General features: G+C 34.1%; 1 protein-coding gene across 1 annotated transcript in view; it reads left to right on the forward strand.

The window, feature by feature from the left end:
* The first annotated feature begins 160 nt into the window (after positions 1–160).
* LOC122842860 (neurexin-1a) overlaps positions 161–21,733 on the forward strand; it is a 234,750-nt gene continuing 213,177 nt past the window's right edge. Inside the window, exons 1-2 of the mRNA XM_044137092.1 lie at positions 161–168; positions 606–653. The gene's annotated coding sequence lies outside the window, so the exon portion shown is untranslated. The remainder of the gene's footprint in view (positions 169–605; positions 654–21,733) is intronic.

Genomic DNA, 21,733 nt, shown 5'->3' on the forward strand with positions numbered 1-21,733 from the left:
TGTATTTGCGCATATTTGCAGCCATCAAGCCTCTCTATCTCCCTGTCCACTGTCCTCCTATTTTGTCAGGACACTTACTGGTGTCTCCTCTCCCTTTGTTCTTCCTCTTTGTCTGGAACCTGCTTTCTTCATGGAACATTTCATCAAATCTCATAGGTAAAAGTAAAGGTATTACCCTTTTTAATTATCTGAATTCACTGAGCTTTGTGGTAATTTTTCTGGCATTATATGCTCTTGTTGAATGATATATAAAAAGACCTATCACTGGGAATTTTAAAAACTGCTTTTCAACTAATTAATTAAAGGGTTTCAAGGTAGGTGCTGCTTGAATTCACATGCTCAAGCTGTGTCGCTTTCACTTTTTATTTTTTTCCTTTTTATTGCATGAAAGCCATGCAGACTCATATGAATGTAAGCCCTACAGTTGCTGCCCTAGTTCTTGTGCACAACTTGCACCCAGGGGAAACTACACTGCTTTTGTTTAAATTATGGGTTTTGAGGTTGATCATAGTGTTGTGGGCCTACCATCCTGGCTGTGATCCTCACCTCTTCTCTCTGTGGGGTAAGTGGACTTCTGATTTTTCCCATCTGACTCTCCTCCTCAGGGCAGAGAGGGGAGACTTGGCATGTAAGGTCCCTACTGAGCATACAAGGTAAAATTTCAATTCTTCTGTTATTTTTGCAGTAAACTCTGATTTAGCAAGTTCACTTGTGTTAAGAGACTGTAATGTTTTGTCAATATATGTGGAAAGCTAATTGTAAAATAACAATTTCCATATTACTAAGTAATAATGGACAATGTGACATTTAACAATCAATTTTCATTACTTTGACTGAAATCTCCGGCTTGCTTTTGCTTTTAAATTAAATGTTCTATTTGTTTTAGCATAAAGTCTAAATATTTGCTCTTAACAGCAGCTATTAGGTTGCACTAAATGTTCTCTAAAACCATGTTCTTGTGAAGCTTCATTTAAGCAGGTAAGTTTTCAAACTGACCAGTGTGAGGAATAATTTGAAGCATTTAATTTGAAGAAAAATATTTTTGTCACAGCGTATGGTTTCTGCTTCTGTCTGTGGATTGCAAAGTTTTCAATTTCATCTTTTCACTGTTGGAAGGAATAGGGACATTTTCAAGTGGTCACAAACTGTGTGTGAGTAAAGGTAAAATTTTACATGTTTAGCTGAAACTGTAAATCTACCTGCACTGTCAAGTGACATTTTTCCCTCCACACTGATATTAGAGTAATGTTTTCCTGTTTTAGGACATTTGGTATCACCATTATTTATATTTTCAAGATGTCAGTACCTTTTATTAAAATTCAGAAGCTTAGGTAAATGTAGTTGCCTTTTAAAATGTTTTGGGTAAACTTCTGCAACAATCTCATGATCACTTTCAACCCAAACATTTTATTTAGCTAGTCTTGATTATTGAGAAATTCTCTCCAAAACATTGACTTTGTTGTCATTAAGTCATTTTGTAACTAAATTGCTACCTTTCAGCCAAAGTAAAAGGATGTGGATGTTTCACTGTGGATGTTGTTCTCTTACTAGTTTTAGCCAGCATTCTTACAGTCTCTTGCATTTGATGTGGAATTGATACACATTAATTCATTCATCTCTGAGACATAGAACCCATCTGTTTTCTCAAATGTACAAGTGGCCAAGAATTGATCTCATGCTGTTCATACTCGCATGTAATTTTTTAAAAAAGTTTGAAAAGATAAACATAGCATTGCTAGGCATTTTGAAGCTATAAGGATAAACTAGACATGAGGAGGTCCACTTTTTTTTCTGAAATCTTGTTTGGTCTTTTTTGAAGAATCTCTAATGTCACACATGGCTGCAGTGTATTAGAGGTGTTATCTAACATAAATTGGCAAGAGTGCCTCAAATTACCTTTAATGTTGTGAATTAACCTTTCAGAAGCTTCCAAATTATAGCATTTGGGAGTTTCCCCATAATGAGCTTTGTGTATTTATACTTGAATTTGAATAATTCTATTAAACTTATCCAAAAAGTCATCATCATAGACAAAAAAGTCCTGCATTTGTCAACCACAAATGACCTACAACAGGAAAACATTAATAATAAACTTAAATCTTCTATTACTTTTTTGTTTATGTATTATTTTATTATGCATACAATGTATTCTGTTGGTTATCTAAGCAAATGTATTTTCTTTTTCAAAAATGGAAAAATAATTCTGTTACTTTTAAATGAGTTTTTGCTGTTTTATGGTTACAAAATGTAAATTGCATGATTTGCAAAACACATTACATTTTCTTCTGTGAATGAAACTCTCATTTCAGCAATTGAGTTAATCTTTGTAATTTGTTCTTGAGAAAATAATTCTCATGTAACTAGATTTGATAATCTATTGATCAGCATTGGTATTTATGTAATTACACATTGAAATCCATTAAATTTGAATCATCTTCCAAATGCTGTAAAGCAGTATTCTGCTTCAACAAATTGAAAATTGACAGAAAACTGCAAAGGATCAAATAATGCTGACAAATCATTCTCTTTAAGCAATTTTTGAAATGCTTGTTTTCAGTAAAAACCTTCAGTCTTTGTAAATGTGATTTGCATTCAAATACATTTAAAATTGGAGTGTGGACAGAGCTTGTATTCATTGTCTCTTTTATGCTTGTAAATATTATGTTTATGAGCCTGCTGAGATTCCTGTTTGGTGTCACAGATTGGTTTATCCTCTGTGAGCTGGTCCAAATATACTTTTTATATGTCTGGTGCTTTTAATGGTAAACATTAACCAAACATCAGCATGGCAGTGAGTGCAGAGGATAAGTTGTCACAAATCATTTGGGTTAATCATTGCAATGTGCAGCTAACACACTGTATAGCAACAGGTACTACAGGCTGTTCTAAATGAATGGATTTCCTAATGTAATTGCTTTCACTTTCTAAAGATGGAAATTGTTATTTTTTTGTCACAGAGGACATCAAAGGTGATCATATTTGTTCATATTTGTGTGCATAACATTTTCAATTTTATTAGTTTAATTTTATATTTATAAAGCATTTTGCTTTATTTTTGCTTTTTTAAAATTCATTTCAGTTCAATCTTACATTTAGTTCCAATTCACAACAAATGCAATCTTGAGATGGGAATTTATCAAAGTAGTTTAAAAGGTTTCTGTCTAAGGATTCTTAGAAGATTGCATCAAGTCACTTAGCTTTCTGTAGCGGCAGCAGAAATCGCTTGCAATGTTTTAATTAACTGAATGTCACAGATTGATAAAAGTTCACAAATGCTTTCTAATAGTGGTTGTCTGCCATATACAGAATACATTAGCTGTTATGGTTAACGGAATATCAAATTATCAAGTGTCACAAATTCACCCTGTTATCAGAGTTTACAGGGTATGGATATTTCTCATGTTCTCACGTATGAAACTTGCCTGTGGTTTGGATATAGTCATTTTTAATGTATTTTTCACATGAATAGCATGTTTTAAGTGTCTATCATATAGCTTTAATATGATAATAATTCAGAGAAACCTCCATCGCTAATGTTTAAATAGGCTGAGAATTTAACAGGACAATTGAGAATATGAATGGCAGATAATGAAGCAAGACATCAGATTCTGAAAGTACATGATACCAAAGACATCAATTTGATTTAGTTTTAATTTAATCCATTACATGCATTGATAATTGTTTAAGGAGGTGTTTTATGTTTGGACCTTACAAAGTACAATGAGGTATAATATTCAGCAATTTACTTCAGTATTTGAATCATGTTACATTGTTATTTTAAAAAGCACTAATTACATATTTTTAAAAATACATTTAGTTCAAAACTAAAATGTTTTAGTTTTTTCAGTTTATAGTTTTGTTTATATTTAAGATATAAACAATCAAATCAAAATGCAAAAAAAACAAATGTGAACCTTGAAAGATTTTAAATTTTAATATTACTGATGCATTGCATTTCACATGTTCAAATATTGTATTATGAATATTATTCAATAGAACTGTTACATTTCATGTTAGTACAAATGTTTAATAATGCATGATTTCATTCAACAATGTTTGATAAATGTTTGATTACAATATGAAAACAAATAAGACAATGTACACATGATGTATCTACTTATTCTAAATAATTGCATTTCTGTCCCAATATGTCTTGTTAGCAAAATTAAGATCAATTGTAACCTGATCAAAACATTGACAGCTCGTTAAAATGTAAATTTAACTTTATGTCACCTTTATATGAAGGTGACATGAAATGAGTGTTGGAAAAACATCACAAGAAAAAGCATTGTTGGAGCCGTAGTTGAGATCAGTGATGTCCCAAATTCTCATTTCCTCCAACAGGAAGCGTCAGTGAGGCAGTAGCCTTCATGAGCAGTAGCTAATGAAGACAAGCAGATGCAGTGTGAAGTCAAAAATATGGGCGGGCCGATCAGACCAAAATTGTTAATAACAATTAGCAGGTTGACAAAGTAATTAATGGGAAGCCACAGATGATGTTGTGATTATCAATAAAGAAGAAGATGTAAAGGAACTGTAATAAAAGTATTCAACTAAAATAAGAATATGACTAGATAGTTCATCTGACAAGTACTGCAGTTTTATCCCCAAATAGTTTTTCATGCTCACAAATATGTCTTAAGTGGAAGACATGAAGCAAACAAAACTAAACAGGTAGAGAGACAAGAGAGAGCATTTACAGTGACAACTAGAAAGAGAGAAAAGGACATCAAATTAGAGTTCTGTTTTACACAATATAACTCTCACAGTCAGTCTCATTCATATTACCCCAAGACTGAACAGTTAATTCATCTGACAAAACACCACAAGGTGTGTGTGTTGAATCAGTGACAAATATTTTTGCACCTTCCCATGAAACTTGCAATAATGTCACTTAAATTCTTACTGGTTCAGGATTACAGATGCTAAGCTTTTAACCCCAGACATCAGGTAAATTCGAAGTCATAGCCCTTTTTCTAACTTTTGTGTGAGATATTATGGTCACAATTAATTAAAGCAGGCTGTTCTTTGCGGAAGGTGGCACTGCACGATTATTTCAGAAGGTGATTATTCAGTCTTCTTCTGAAGGCCACATGCAGTGTTAATAACACCTTTACATAAGTGGTCATTCACACTCTCATTACGTGAAATGTCACTGGAAGACCAATGTGAGAAAATGATGAACATTTTTAACAAAATATCCCTTCAATGATCCATGAACAGCACAATGTAGGTGTTATAGAAACTCTGGTCAAATAGTTTGACTAAGGCTCTTTGACAATATAGATATTCTCTCACTCACTGTCTGTTGAGAAAACATCTGGTACTGACTGCCCTGTTGGCTGTACAAAAACAGTGTTTTATCCCTGAACATATGCAGAAGGTTTACAGTGTGTGCATAACTAAGTATGCAGTGCAACATAACTTTACAATGAGTGCACTTACAGCTCTTACTAATTTGGATGATTTTGGATCATTAAGATTTCTCATGTAGGTGTAGTTGAGAAAGAAAGGTGGCTCGTATCTAAAGTTTTTTAGTGTACACAATTTTCAACAGCAAGAAGACATTTAGCTCTCGCTTTACTTAACTAAGTTACTCACCTGGAACAAGGTCATGCTAAATGTCAAGATTACTACCACTGGAGAAAAATCAACCTTAGCCCAAGTGGGTACCTGTATAAAATCAAACTTGAAGAAATCCCTGTTGATAAGAGGGGATTTCCCAGCAGCTGCACATGATGCTTTCAGGTACAGATGGTATGTTATGTTGTCTAAATATCAAAACAACTCCAAAATGATTTAAACATATCTTATTCCCATACATGGACAGTCTTGATTAACAATTTATCATTGACGTTTTTAAAAGTCAATGATAATAGTCTGTCTGTTGGATCTATCTAGGCATTGAGTACGACAATATGTATGAATTTCATTCAGTAATAAAAAAATATAAAATATATCTATTTATTAAGAGATTAAGAAACTGGAGAAAAATCCCTCTATCTAAAATAAAACGATAATACCAAATAAAATTCAATCAATCACAGAAAATTTATCAAAATCACTGTTTTGGGACAGAGTGAAACGCAAACACTAAAAGGAACCATGTCAACTGTAGCTTTTAATAACTGTTGTCTGTAAGTTATTTATTGGCATCTCTTTAAGAAAATTTACTTCAAAATTCCTCAATTAAGTTAAAATCTAGAAGGGAACTATCATACTGCTTTTTAGTTCTGAAAATTGGGTTTACCCTCGGACTCATTTCCACAACATCCTTAAATGAGTTCACTTTTTGTTCAAAGGGAAACCATAATCTTGCTTGCATCATTAGCTGCAGGCAACAAAAGCCTAAGGGCTGCTGCTGGGACATGCTGCTGTTACTCATCGTTGAGTGAATTGATGACTTTGCTAGCAAAACAATATAGAGACTTTGTAAATGTTTGTTTGTCTTCCATAACTGTTGGAGATTTACATGGGTTTAAGGTTAAAGGGTTTAGTTAGTGGGGGCCTGGTGTAGCTCAAGAAGTCAGCGAACAAGAAACAGGATAGACATTTCAGTATCTTATCATCAGTACAAACCTTAAAAAATAAATATATGTGCCGAATCATTTCTAATGATAATTTATAATTTACATTTAAACTATGCTTGTGAGGAAACCAGGGTGCCCAGAAATTGAAAAAAAAAAAAAAAGAAAGATGCACAAAATTTACACACAGAAAGCCCTTGACCAGAATTTGAATGCATAACCATCTCCAACAGTGGTAATCATTGTTCCACCTTGCAACACCAGTGTGGAAAATGCTTTTGACATTCTGTCAATATCTTCACTTTCTTACTGCCCTGACTTAAATGTTTAGTTTTAAGTTTATTATTTTTATTTTGTTATTTAGACAGTTTCTAGGTGAATAAAGAGGAATGTTGCCAATATTTTTATGATCCCTGTTTATAATCAAATCATGTATTCATAGAGTCTGGCAAAAATAGCTACTTATGAGCAACAACACACTTGCAATTAAATGAAATAACAATGAACTGTTGAAGAATGGCTTTCATGTCAGTAGCTTGTAACCCACAAAACATACAATTTTAGAGACCTATTGGGAATGTCTTCTTTTCACATTTAAAATATAAAACATTAAAATCTAATTGACCTTCTCCAGGCTGAACACATTTATGAATTCTGCCAAATTCAAGGGTGGGTTTGATATCAGAAAATTTAGAAAGGAAAGAAATGCTGCATAGAGGAGAGTCATTGAGCCATGTCTGTCTGTGTTCTTTTGTTCTGATAGAAGCTCTGTTCAGCACCAAAAAAACCAACATTTTATTCAGTGCTTGTCAATAACTGTAAATAGACAGGAAAACAGCATCTATCTCATTCATTTGATCAGATTTGCATTTAAATTAAAATTATTATAATGCTTAGAAGAACAGATGGTGAAAAAGACACTAGGGAAATAGTAATGGGAAAAATGTGAATCCATGCATGCTTGGGATCTAGACCACCTCAGTTATTTCTTTTAAGCCTTTATAAAACATTCAAACTTGCCTGATAAAAGTCAAGTTAACTTGTTTCTTTGTTGGAGTAAACGACACAACTGTTAGGAAAAACAAGCAATAAGATTCCTTTCAGCAATTTATTCTTCCCCCTTGGAGCTTACTGATATTATATACCCATTTACCATTTTAATCCCTGCAATGCTTAGCTTCCCTGGTATTCTCAGCAACTGGTGTTTGTAGAAACCAAGGTAATTGTAGCTGATAGGTCACAGTGGCAGTTTTTATTGCAGCAAACATCAGTAAAGCGACTCCTTTGCAATGCAGAGTGAAAAAAGGCCTGTAATTGCCTGGAGTGAGATTTGTGTATCTTGACATGGCAGATTGGCAAGTCTGCACTGAAGCTGTACAGATTAGTGCATTACCACAGATTCTGCTCTTGAGGGGGAGGCAAGAAGACACACAGACACATCGAAGGGCTTAATGCAGACAGAGAAAGGCATTTACGGACTAAGCACAAGGAAGTGGGCACAGAGAAGGAAGAGGGGCACCATTTGAAAAGAGGCAGTGTGATAAACTAAGATTATAAATCGGAGGCATGTGATCGTAACATGAAGAAACATGAAGTAAAGATTGAATAAATCAAACATTTAAAGTATTACTGGAGTTAATTAAAAACAGAACTTTCAGTTTTGAAGATAAATACCTCTCTTTGTTTAGATCAAACATTATTTTTCATATCAATCAATCAATCAATCAAATATTATTTGTATAGCACATTTCAGCAGCAAGGCATTTCAAAGTGCTTTACATGAAATCAAACACAAAAACACAATGCAACATAGAATCAACAATAAAAACACAACATCAAGTCAGATTCCGTCAATAAATTTGCAATTGATTATGTTTCAAATACAACTCTAAACAAGTGGGTTTTTAGTTTAGATTTAAAGGAAGTCAGTGTTTCAGCTGTTTTACAGTTTTCTGGAAGTTTGTTCCAGATTTTTGGTTTCATATGTCAGACTCGTCTGCTTGGGTTGCTGACAGATGTGTTTTGGCTCTTTGTGCCAGTCCCAACTTGACTGCCAAAAAGACTGTAGCATGCCATAAAATCATTGAATATCATCGGCTGTTAACAAAATACATCAACATTTTTGCTCATCAGTGGTTTTCTCAAAGAATGTCTCTTTATTTAATATTTATTTAAAATATGACAGGTATATACATTTTTACCCTAACCAAAGGAAAGAGGGAGAGTATAGAATAAAAATGAGGGATCAATATGAACAAGGCTCATCTGGCTCCCCAGGTGGAGTGGAAGGAGATCTGCTCCAGATCAATAATGCTGGTCGATGCCAGTGAGAGACTGCAGTGATGAAAAACTCCCTTTCTTGGTCTCCAGAAGGAAGTGGATGAATTGCAGCAGAAAATAGATTAAAGGTAGATACCTATACCTCAGCTGTAGCCTGTGAAATGTATCCTTAGCACATCCTTTTGTTTAGTTATTGCTCAGATTCAGAATCATAAATTATAGCCTCTTTATTGGACTTAGATGATGGAATGTTCCCAAGTGTTTTTTTGATACACTGAATATACTTCAGACTATCATTTCTTTGTTTCAATTGTTATTTAAAAAAACTAAAAAAACAAACTTATTTATAAAGTGTTGCCTTATGGATGAAATGTATGATCAAGCCACTGGCTTATCCATCTTCAAGAGATTTGTTTCCTACTAGGGCTGATTGTTCATTTATAACAATTCCACTGAAAGTCCTTTTCACCTCAAATATAATATTCTCCAGACCTTATATTAAAATACAATATGTGTGCCACATTTAAAATAAATCAAATTATTTAGGTAAGAGCTGGAAATGAATGAACCTGTAATAGACCAGATTTCCATTTCTATTAAGGCCTGAAGATACTGTGTAAAAACCAAACTAGTTTTCTCAAGCTGATTTGAATAGCTTTTCCACAGATGTTCAATGGATTTATATCAGGATTCATAAAAACCCAGCTCCGAATAGTGGAAACGTTTTCACTTATTCATTCAAGGATATTTTTAGTCATGTTTGGAGTTATTATCCTGTCAGAAGACCCATAACCTGTGACTCAGACTAAACTTTCTGACACCAAGCAGTACATTTCTCTCCAGAATGTCTTTAAGATTTTATCGTACCAGATGGAGCAAAGCAGCCAAAGGACATACCTAAACTTCCTCGGAGTTATAGTAGAGACAATGTCCTTTTGGTATGTTTCATGTTTACATCTTTGAACGTAGAGCTGATGTGAATCTCCAGTTGAGTCTCATCTGTTCAAATTACTTTCTTCCTGAAGCTGAGTGTCTAAATTCTGGTCTTTTTCAGTCTTGCTTTTTAATGCTTTGCTTTTCTTCTTGTTCGATTCCCATGAAGTCTATTTTGGCTCTACCAGTGAAGGATGGCGCAATCTGACACTAATGTACTTAGAATTTGGAGTTCACGTTTAGTTTTTTTTGGAGGTTGCTTTGAACTCCTTGATTGCCATTGGCATTATTCTTCTTTTCAATTTGCCATCGATGTTCATCATGCAGCCATGACTATGGAGTTTGGCTAAGGGCCCATGGACATTAAACCTCTAAATAATATGCACAATTGTAGTTATAAGAGCATTAATTTGCTCAGAGATGGTCCTCTAGCCATTACTGTCTTCTTAAACTACTGGAACAATTCTCTCCTTTGTTTCTTGTAGTCCGTGTTCAGTGTGGTGCACACTGCTGCCAATTTATCAAATTTTTTAACATATATAGCAACTTTTCAGACCCCTCTAGCAACTTTTTTTTTAAAGTGACTAGGAACAAATCCAGTGATGTTTCTTCTGTGTTATTAGAGACTTTGGCAACAGAAGTACAAACTTGGAGACACCTGTAGCACTAATTAGACGACACATTGGTTTAACATTTTTCTATGGTCATATTATTTTCTGCCATCAGTTTTATTCATTGGTTTATTTTTTAAAAAGCACATTTAAAAAGCATTGCATTATTTTCATTGGTTAATTTTCATAAAATGTGTTATATCAATTACTTTTTTCAGGTTCATATTATCTAAATGACCGTTGTGGGCTCTTTGGTCACTAACAGAGGGGTAGCAACAAATTTGGCTGCCTGTGTACATGTTTCACAGCAATAAACATAAATCTGTCAATATTTAAAATCTCTTCTAATGTGATTTTATTTAACTTAATATAAATTTGATAATTACCATTAGTAAGTGGTATACTGTATAACCTAAACGTTTGTAAAGCACCCACATAAAAACACCTTTGCTGTTATCATTTGTTGACCTAAGTAAGTAAATAATCTACACTAAACAGAAAGCATATAACTAAGCTCATGTACAATTATTATTTTATTTTTATTTATTTGACAAACTAAATATAAAATATATAAGTTCAGTGCCTCCTTTAGAGACCCACAGCATGGAAATTGCAAGGCTTCCTGAGGAAAATTGAATAGTCCATTTCCAATTGAATGTGCCCTGAAAAATCCATGGAGGTCAGTTGCAATTTGTCCTGGAAGGTCTACACTGAAAGTCATTACACTCAAGACCAACATGTCTCTAGGGAAAGAACCATTCTTAGAGGGTAGACTTGTATTTCCTTTTCATACAAAAACTATTTCACTTTCTTTGGTGTATTTTCTCATCAATAGATTGGACAATTTTCTTCCTTATTTACAGAAACATGTCAATTGTAGATTTTTTTTTAAAATTGTGGTTATGACCACAATACCACACTATCATCTGTGGAGCTACTCACTACAGCAGCTTTTCTTCCTGAGTACCTCGTCTTTGTACAACAAATTGCTCATCTCTCTTGTTTAATTATACGCAAAAGTGCCATATCTACTCTTCTCCAGCATGGTTCAGATTACAAGTGTCATGAATTTTAATGGGCAAACGGTGCTGCTATCAATCATTATATTTTGCTCATGTTTGAGCTGTTAGCAAGTGACTTTCAGGCAAATGTTTCCTGACAGATAAACTCAAGATAATTTTCTCAGCATCTGGTGCATAACTTCATTTTTTATTCATCATGCATTTAAGTATATGTGTGTGTGTTGTAATTAAAAATCACAGCAGCAGGTTCCTGTTAAAAAGCCATTTCCCAACACTAAGAAATTGTTAACCTGGACAGTGAAATGTTTTGTTATGTAGACATAGCAGTAATTTAGCTTTATTGCTGCTGGTCACTAATGTTGTCCTTTATGAGTTCTGTTTGCAGTAATATGAAATAATGATTAATTGAAATGTTCAGATAATACTGTTTAATGAATTCAGAGGAAATGAAAGAAGCCAGGCCACATCCTGCAGTAAAAGGAATATGAATATAATTAAGAGCTAAATTTGTCTGCCCCTTTGCAAAAGTAAAAAAAAAAGAAAAAAAAGAAAATCTATTTTTGATTGTATTTTTCCAGATGATTATCTTATTAGTATTTGCTTGCGTTGTATCTTATCAAATCAGATAAAGGCTTCACAAATGTGTTCACAAGTATCACTGTTTTTTTTTTTTTTTTTTTTTTTTTTTTTTAAGCCAGTCACACTCGTTTATAAGGAGACTGAATAATTATTGATGCACTGTAAGGATTCAGCCACACAGACAGCATATTTGTGTGGCCTGAAACTGAATTATGGTGTTGTTTTGTTATTGCTTTGAGTTTTGAATAGCACTTACATAAAGCAGTTTTTCTTCATATTTGATCAAATTCATATTTTCAATACTTTGCTTGGAATATATGGAAGTTAAGAAAATATTAAAGCTCAATATTTGCAAAATGCAGCCAGCAAAGTTATTAGTAATTGTAAATGGTGCTTCATATGTGTGAGTGAATTTGCTATTGCAGATTGTCGCTCTTTGTTTCAGATGCTATCTGGAGGTTGTTTTTTTTTATTTGAAGGATTTGAACTTTTCCCTCACTCTATAATGCCAGAAGACATGGGGAGATATTAACTCCATTGTAAACACAGTTATGGGACAGTGCTAAGTTACAAAAATTTTTAGAAATTTGTTATATCAGTATGATATGTATAGAGACAATGGGAGTCAGTGAAAACTGTGTGTGCAACCGGCCCAAATCGTCAGGTTTGGAGAAACAGTCACTGACACTAAACGCTGTAGTGGAATGGCATAGCAAAACTATTTCATGCTGTACCAGAGGCCAACTCAGAAATTTTATAGGCTCATATTTCTGCTGCAAAACTGAAACAATTAGTACTCTCATTTTCCAAATGATTACAATCAATGTAATTAATGAGAAAGGCACAGTAGTAAACAAGCCTCTCACACCTGCGAGTGTGTGGTTGCCATGTAATTCTAGAGCTGTAAATAGGAATAGATTAATGGAGTGGATCCATAAAGACATAATAATTAATTTCATTTTAAGCTGTTTGTATTGAGAAATTGAGAATAAAGACCAATTTCCATGACAGTTTTGGGGTTTGAATGCAGCTGAAAAGTGGTAAATATTTGTACTTTTCAATACCTGTGGCCAAAAGCCATCTAAAAAAATAAAAGCCTTTGCGATAAATACATAAAAATTAAAGATAAATAGTCATTTTTGCAATAATTGCCAATAAGGCAAATAAAAATGAGAATGAAGACTTGTATTTAAAACTACATCTTAATTGTTTTGTGGATTCCAATATGCACTTTATCTAAATGTAACAACAAAGCACTTGAAAATTTACTATGCATGCATTGGAAGATAGATTTTGAATAGTCTCCTATTCTATCCTATCACGTGCATTATATTTTACTTATTATATTAGTAAAATCAAATTCACAATTTTCCATAGCAATCAAAATATCATGCTGGTGCTACGGTCTCATAATGAAAAGATTTAATCAGTAGGGAAGTATTGTGATTATAACCTAAGTTGACAGTGAATTATATAACAATGTAAAAGTTACATAGTTTATCTGTTTTCTGAATGCTATTTCCACTTTTTATGAAAATTAATTGTTTTAGTGTACTTGGAGTTCAAAAATAATGACATTGAGGAATAGTATAAAGCAAGTTTTGCTGCTAATTTTCTCATTTTTATCTGGGTATAAACCTACACACATTGGAACAGTATGATTTTGTGTGCATAGTAGTGGGGTCTTCAGGAGCGGATCACTAGCTGTCGCTGCTAATAGGCGATGTCCAAACCAGTAATGTATATCAATGGAGAATTCCTACAACCGCTAAAATCTGATGCAACTCCATTTTTGTTTTAATTTTGTAAAGAAGGAAGTAGCACCGATCATCTTATTCTTTATTTAATTTTCCTTTGGGACCAATAAAGATATTTTAAATTGAATTTGAATTGCATTCAAAGGTTTTGTGTCGATTCCTTGAGTGGTTCTTGATGCAGTTTTGCTATTATGAAGCGTAAGTATACTGTAGTTCTCTCAGGTGGCTATACTGAGGCCATAATTCCTTATCTCAGAGCTTTGGCGAAGGTCACCAGGGAGCTGTCAAAATGTCAACATTCCATGAAGGTATTACCATAGCATGGCTCCAAAGAATTAAAGTCGCTGTCTGAATGAAGCCAGTTTGGATCATTAATTTTCCATTTTTTTCCACAGTTGGTCTTTATTTATCCCTGGCCTTTTTCTTTTTATCCTTGTGGGAATGAGCCACATTTTTATGACTTGTGTAGTGCATAATGGACTTGGGACGGAAACATTAAATTCACTCTGCCAAGTATAACAGCATTTGCCTATAATGCCATTCTTTACAATTAACAAAGAAACCCAGAAGCAAGCAAATGGTGGCTTACAGTGCACTATTAACCAATACAGCTAATTTTTTGTGAGACGCAAACTGTACACTGTTGTCTTATCCCTGATTATCTTTTTCCTATTTTTATTTTTCATCAAAATTATGATTGCTTTATTTATTATACAGGGGCATACTAGACATTATAACAGTTTTCCATCAAGATAAAATTGCATTATTGCTTTGAGAATGGTCACATTATCCTCAGAGAATGTAATAAATAAATAAGAACCTGGTACAAAGTGATGTGCTTACCACAAGGAGACACTCTGTTAAAAAAGATACCTTCTATATCCTTTATGTGTTCCTCTACCCCCCTCCATGGCAAAATTTGACTTATTGTGTGATTCTTCAGAAAGTAAATTACATGTTCTAAGTGTTAAAGCGTGCACAGCACTGAGTCTTTTTGTATTTTGCGATGTTTTGTTATATTTTGTTATGAAGAAATCTGAGATTTTTGTGATTTTCATTCTTTCCAGTGTATACAGTTTGATGATTCACTGCTGATTTTGAGCATTGATAATTGGCATCTGTATGTGAATGAACATGGCATACATGACAAGATGGTAATCTGATTATATCAAATGACAGCACTGACATAGAAAAGTGCTCCTGGTATAAATGTCTGTGAAAGACCTAAACTTTTAAACTATTTGAAATTCCCCTTGGCTTGAAGTCCTTTCAGTGAGATGCCAAAAAAGTGCCAGTGTGACTGGTTTCAAAATAGCTGGCAATATGTGAGAAACATTTTGGATTAGCAGCAGACTGCAGGCTACCCAGGCAGATGGCCTGACTAATTAACCAACAAATAGAAACTTGTTTTCTCCTCAGTGTTACTATGTAAAAAGTAGAACAATACAATAAATTGTGGAAGAAACATGTTCTTTTAAAAGCTATTAAAAGATATAGATGATATTTGATCATTCACAAGCTTGAATCATTATGTTTTGACAGCGGTAGAGATAATTGTTCCATTCAGTGTTAAATGTTTGTGTAAATAACATGTTCTAAAACTGTGATGCTTTTTCTTAAGCTCATCGTTGAGCGAGAATCACATGCTAGCCCTTGCTTAGACTGAATGAATTTAGAATGATCTAAAAATTAAACAAAATCAGAAAAAAACAAACTCATGAAAACATTTGGCTTAATTGTGGAAATCCTGAATACTACATGTTATCATCAATTTAGTCTGCTTTTAAGAAGTACTAAGTATTATATAATAAATACTAATAACACAAATGTATTTTTCCAGCTGATTCGTTCATTTATTCATTCATTAAACAACTGAGCATTAAATACAATGTGTATAAACCCTGGGTTTTATAGTGGTTCTATGGTTTTAGCAAATAAAATAATAAATTTGTTTTCTCTTAAAATGCACAGATCTGCTATAACAGTGGTCCCCAACATTTTTAGTAGAGCAGACCGGTCAACCCTTCCTAAATTTTCTGCAGCCCACGTAAGGATCGAGACACATGCCGTTATTTATTACACATTCTGCTACAAGATGTAACCGACAGCATCCGGTTTAGGATTTTCACAATAAATGCTCCTCCAGACTCAATACATAAAACGGACATATTTAATTATTTCTTGCGTGGCCCTGTACCAGTTGGTCGGTGGCCCGGTGGTTGGGGACCACTGTGCTATAGGGTGCACTTTAGAGAGCAAAAGAATAAAAAAAATTATACATCATTTACTTTCAAGTGAGACAATGAAACCCAAAATATGTTTCCTGAAAACTCATCAAAAATAATTGTTTTTCATTTATCTCAAATTTATGTTCTGTTATTCAGCTAGGGGTTGAAAATCTTTCTCCATAATGGGTTTTATTAACATGTATAATTCCATCCAGAAAATATATGTCTCTGGATTTTGACATTATCTATGATTGTTTGTATCATGGGTGCAAAGAAATCATGCATGTAACATTTAACAGCACAAGAGAAGTATTTGCCATTGAGGTGTGAGTTTGAAGTGATGTCAGGTACTAGAATAGGCCTGTAGCTAAGAGCCGAGGATGCCTAGCACATCATTAAGTGTGAAATATAACAACATGCCCCTGAGATTCCTACTGTTCCCCTGGAGGGGCGACAGCTAGATGGAGCTTTGTACAATTATGGCTGCGAAAACCGCAAACCTATCTTGCTCACATTGCTTCGTTTTAAAGCTGCTGTGATTGGGGAGCACACAATAGTGCAGAATGCCTGAAATTATGTTTCTCCTGTAGTTCAAAGACTGTTGTAAAAATGATAGCACTGTGATTGGGTTTTTGTTTTCCCCAATGACACATAAATGACAATGACACATTAGATATTCTATTTGTAACAAAGCAAAGACTATTTTATCTTTATAAATCATATGGCATGCTGGAGCAGTGTGCTCTTAGTATTTTTAAGACTGGACCAAAGCCCACTTTTTGACTTTGAGTATGTTTTATATGTGTAACTTCAGTGATTCTGTATCAGGCATTAAGGGCTTACAAAACATGGGTGACCTACAATTCGTTGCTACATCAGAGAACATCCTGCGTAAACACAGGCAGAGCGCTCATGCTCTGCTAACATGCTGTTAACACCCTGCCTCCGGTCTCGTTGAAGTGTAAACATCTCCGTTTGCAGGTACAGTGGTGCTTGAGCCCAGTGTATACCATGAGGCAGATTTACAGTGAAATTACTCCCTGGAAATGTGATGTTTCATATGAAGATGTAGGGCTAAAAAACTGGAAAGCGAAGTTTTTGCTTCAAGAGGTGCTCTGTTTTGCTCTTCTGAGTCATCCTTTCTTTTTTATTTTCTGCTTAGTGTGAGAGGCATGACTATATTGTTCGGAAACTGTCTGCTTATTATAGTGTTTGGCTTGAAATGTTGGCAAAGCAGCATCATTGTTATATCAGCTTTTAAATATAATCAAGTTTTACCTCAGTGAGTCATTTCATCACACATTCGGATTAGCAGAGTATGGTAGTTAGCAGCAGCATGAATGCATACAGTTTATGTGTTTGTCATAACTCATCTACGTAATTCATGTGAACATAATTTTACTAGCACAATATTCTCTCTGTGCCCAGCTGCACATACATCTATTTAAACAAAAAAAAAAAACAGGAATAATTTATAGAGTGAATGCTTCACTTGTTTTTTTTTTTTTTATTTATTTATTTTTTTATAATCTTTTCTACCTCCCACCCACTGCAGAGCCAATAGGGATACAGAGATGAGTTAGAGGAAAAAAAAGTCCCCTAACATTGTGGTTTTTCAGAGTGCTGACAAGCTGTTCTCTGGCTATTAAATCCATTCCTCACTGTCAGTAGAGCTGAAGTAGCTTAGACCTGACTGAAGACATGCTGGAGCTCCTGCTGCTGTGGGACCTACATATAGATATAGCACACTGAGGGCTGTGGAATCCATACGGTGCATCATGCTACACGTAATCTGCAGGAGCAATGTGGAGCTGAATTTACAAGGAACCACCATCTAAAATATTCATTCAATATTGATGTTGCCATTACAAAGTTTCTTCTGGATAATGAAAAAAAATTATCTGATTACAATTTCTCCCAACAAGAAAGGAAAACTATTCTGCAATGACTTTAAATTATTCAACTCAGTTCTGTTCAATTTAACTGAGTGGGATAATCCTGTTAAACTCAAATGCTGTCAGCTGGAAATGACAATATGTAGAGAGAATTGTTGTCATACTACAATTTCCAACTTGATACCAGTACTAAGAAAAATCCTGAATACCAGTATTATTTTAGATATTTCAGTAGGTAAATCATATCGGTAGAGTATTACTTTCTTATGTTGTAAATGTGGACCCTACCATAGTCTCTTATTCTGTTTTACTCTATATATTTTACCTTTGTTTGAATAGACATGTTTCCATTTACTTTGACATTGCTGCTGGTACACCCTGTTGTGGGATATTAAATAATTTTTCTTTTTCATTTCTAATATCCCTTATGGAAGTGTCCCTTTGAGTCAGTTGTCCATTTATTTTGTTTATTTATAACTTATTATTTTTAGTGTGCCACTATGTGCTTCCATTTGCCTGTCAATTTTTTTGTTATCACAAATAAGTTTTTCTACTAAGGGACAAATGAAAGAAAATTAATTCCTTTAAATGATAGAGAGCTCAAAATAGAAAGTTTATTTGCAGTCAGATTTTGCATCATCAGAGGTGAAAAGAGACTTGATTTGCTTTCTTTTTTTTCCTACTTTGGGTTTTACAGTGTTAAACAGGTACTCACTATTTCTGTATTGTCTTATAATACTGTTTAAGTCAGTCTTATTTTTGCTATTATGTTGCTGATCCAAAATTCCAATTTCATCATGATTGAACACTTTTAATTGAGTTGATGATTATTTAACAGAAATGTCAAACAGCTGGTTGTCAGTGCTCGGTTTTAGCAGCTATGTGGAACCTCCCACTACTTTTAAAATGTCTACACACTTCTGAATGCTCAGAAGACAGGAAAGGTGTCAGACACCCCAACTGTTTGCCCAGACACAAAATCTGCTTCATTGTTTTCTGTGCTAAACTAAAGGGCTACCTCACAGTTGAACACAGCCCGGAGTGTATGCATCAATTTATATTTTAAACACTGAAATATTATAAAACAATGTCTATAAGACCCAAGCTAAATAATTCTACATCCATAGGGAATTCTTTAAAACACTGTCAATTAATTTGTGAAAATACTACATCAGAATTTAAATGTGTTGGACCACCTCATAATTAGACAAGCATAAAACGTATTACACAAACCATTTGAAGTTGGAAAATCTTGCAAGATGTATTCCCCTGTAATTGTGATTTCAGAAATATATCACAATTTCATCTGACTTTTATTTGTAAAGACCAACATTAGAAAACCTCTGCAGGTGCACTGTGAACACATAAATACAATGCTTAACATACCTTGGCAAGTGGGTTTCATCTTACATTCACTTTGACTCATAATAGCCCTAAACTGTTATATGTTATATTTTTATTATTGGTACAAAAGAATAAAATAAACATCATTTTTCAGTTAAGCATGGTTTTATATCAAATAACATTGCCCTTAAATCATGAATCGTGTTCAAGAGTAATGTAAAGCAGTGCAAATATCGTTTTTTCATTTCTAAACATTTTTTTCCCCAAAATTTTGTTATTCTAGTAACATAAAAATCACACACTGCTAGGTGGATAAGATGATGAGGGAGCTGACAAAGGGGTTCTAGTAATAAAATGATTGTTATGAACTTTATCTTGAGTCTTACTTGAGAAACAAATGGCCCTGTCAACCAGAACACACCATCTATAATTCTTTGTCTTTTTTTCCATAAACAGTTATTCTGCCTATGCCGGCCTTGGTGCCAGAAGATAAATAAGGGGAATTAATTTGTGTCAGGATGACAGGAAAGCGCTGCTCTGTTTGGCAGGAAAAACACAGCAGAGAGTGTTATTAATGACTCAACACAAGGACTGCAAGGACCATAGTTGCTCAAAAAGAGGTCAGAAAAAGGGGGAAGTGAGACAGAGGGACAGGAAGGACTGAAACGGGGCACTAATACAAGAATAAAAAGAATATTTTGTAAAGGGACAGATGAACAGATGGAACTAGTCTGGAAGTTAGAACACCCACCACTCCACTTCACTTGCTGCTTGTCCTAGTTTTCAGTGTCAGCAGCTTTGTCCCTGCTCTTGTAGTGTAGTAGTGTAATGTAAATAATTGGGTCTCAGTGTTTACTATGGAGGCAGAAGTTTGGTCTGAGAAGTGGTGACTTGAGTACCTGAAGAGCAAAACTTATTTGGCCTTGGAAGATTCAGCGCAACATCATTCTACAAATGTGATTGTCAGTGAACTCTCTCATCTCAGTGAAATTTACTGTCTTCACTGTTTCTTCCTTATTCTGAGTTTATATTTTGTTGCTCTGAAACAGATTTAGCTCCATCTTTTTAAAAGCTTTATTTTCTGTGTTTTTTTAAAATCTTTGAAACAGTACCTTCTACAGTCTACATTTGATTTCTATTTCAAAAGTAACAACACCAAAATAACTTAATTAGAACTTATACACTCCAATTTACATATATTTTGCTTCCACAAAGCACTGATTTTCTTGTAACCTTGATCAATTATTGTCTATGCTTAATGGAGTAGTTATTCCTTGTATTGAACCAAAGAGTTATTTCATGCTGTTCATGGTGCTTGAGAATAAGGAATGTGAAATAGTAAAGAGCCACAGGAAAATAAGCAATATTCTAAAGTTTTATCTGTGCAGTCCAGAAAAGAAGTGAGCAATACACTTATCACATTTTGAATTGTGCAACACATTAATGTGCACAACTAAGCTTATCTGCAAATACATCTCTACATATTTTACTTTCTTCTTCTGCAAAACTGATTTGTTTTGCAATTGAATAACATAGGATATATGTTGGACAAAATGTGTAAAAAGTTTAAAAATGATTTGTGACGTTAATGTTGTATATAGTACATACATTTATTGTGTATCCCCCAGAAAATAATTTTAAAAAAGATAATTTTATTCACCTGCTTGATTGATGACAATTTAGGTCACAATATAAGTAAGAAAATAACAATTCTTATTATGTATGGCACATATGTTTTCATATCATATAAGGTGCACACTTGATTCTGGTTGCTCAACAACAATATTTCTTTTAGTTCATGCATGCTTATGAAGAATAAAGAGTGATTCACAAAAGCAAGGCTGTTCTGGGATTGATTTGGCAGACATGCATTTATAAAAGGCTCATTGTCCTTTTGTTAAGCCTTTAGAAAATATAGAATTTTGTCTGAAAACATAAAATGGTAGCTAAATTACACCAAAATTGGATGGATTTGCCACTGATAATGACCTTCTGCTGTAATTTACAGAGAGAACAGAGCTTGTTCTGAACAGGTGAATCTTTCTATTAAAAGGGTGAAGGGGACGCTGTCCTTCTGTTTGTATTCACAGAATGAACTGAGAAGACACTTAGTTTGCATACCCAGGATGGCAGGGGTCTTGACAAACATGTGATTATTTCTCAGTAATTAGCTTGCTAGCATCCCTCTAGTAAAAACAAGGGTGGTAATTATGTGGAAGAGGTCTTGGGATGGCTGTCTGCGTCTCTTCGAAAAAACATAACACACCAGGGGATATGACAATGAGATGAGAACAGGAGAGCAGTGAGGGAAGAGGAGGGAGGGGTGGCATTTGTTAACTGTGTCCATGCTGTCATAGAAAACAAAACAGTCTTTTAATTGGCATCCAAGGAGACTAAACATAGGATGTGGATGCAGTGAGTTGGAACTGAGTGTTACAGCAGGAAGTGACTTAGAGGAAATATCAAAGTAACTGTAAATGCACCTGCATATTGTTACTAATAAAGAGGCTGGTGATTAATTTACCAGCTAGTAAAACATTATACAAACTTGTAGAAA

This window comes from Gambusia affinis, linkage group LG13 (genome assembly GCF_019740435.1).
Source record: "Gambusia affinis linkage group LG13, SWU_Gaff_1.0, whole genome shotgun sequence".
NCBI classification, from domain to species: Eukaryota; Metazoa; Chordata; class Actinopteri; order Cyprinodontiformes; family Poeciliidae; genus Gambusia; species Gambusia affinis.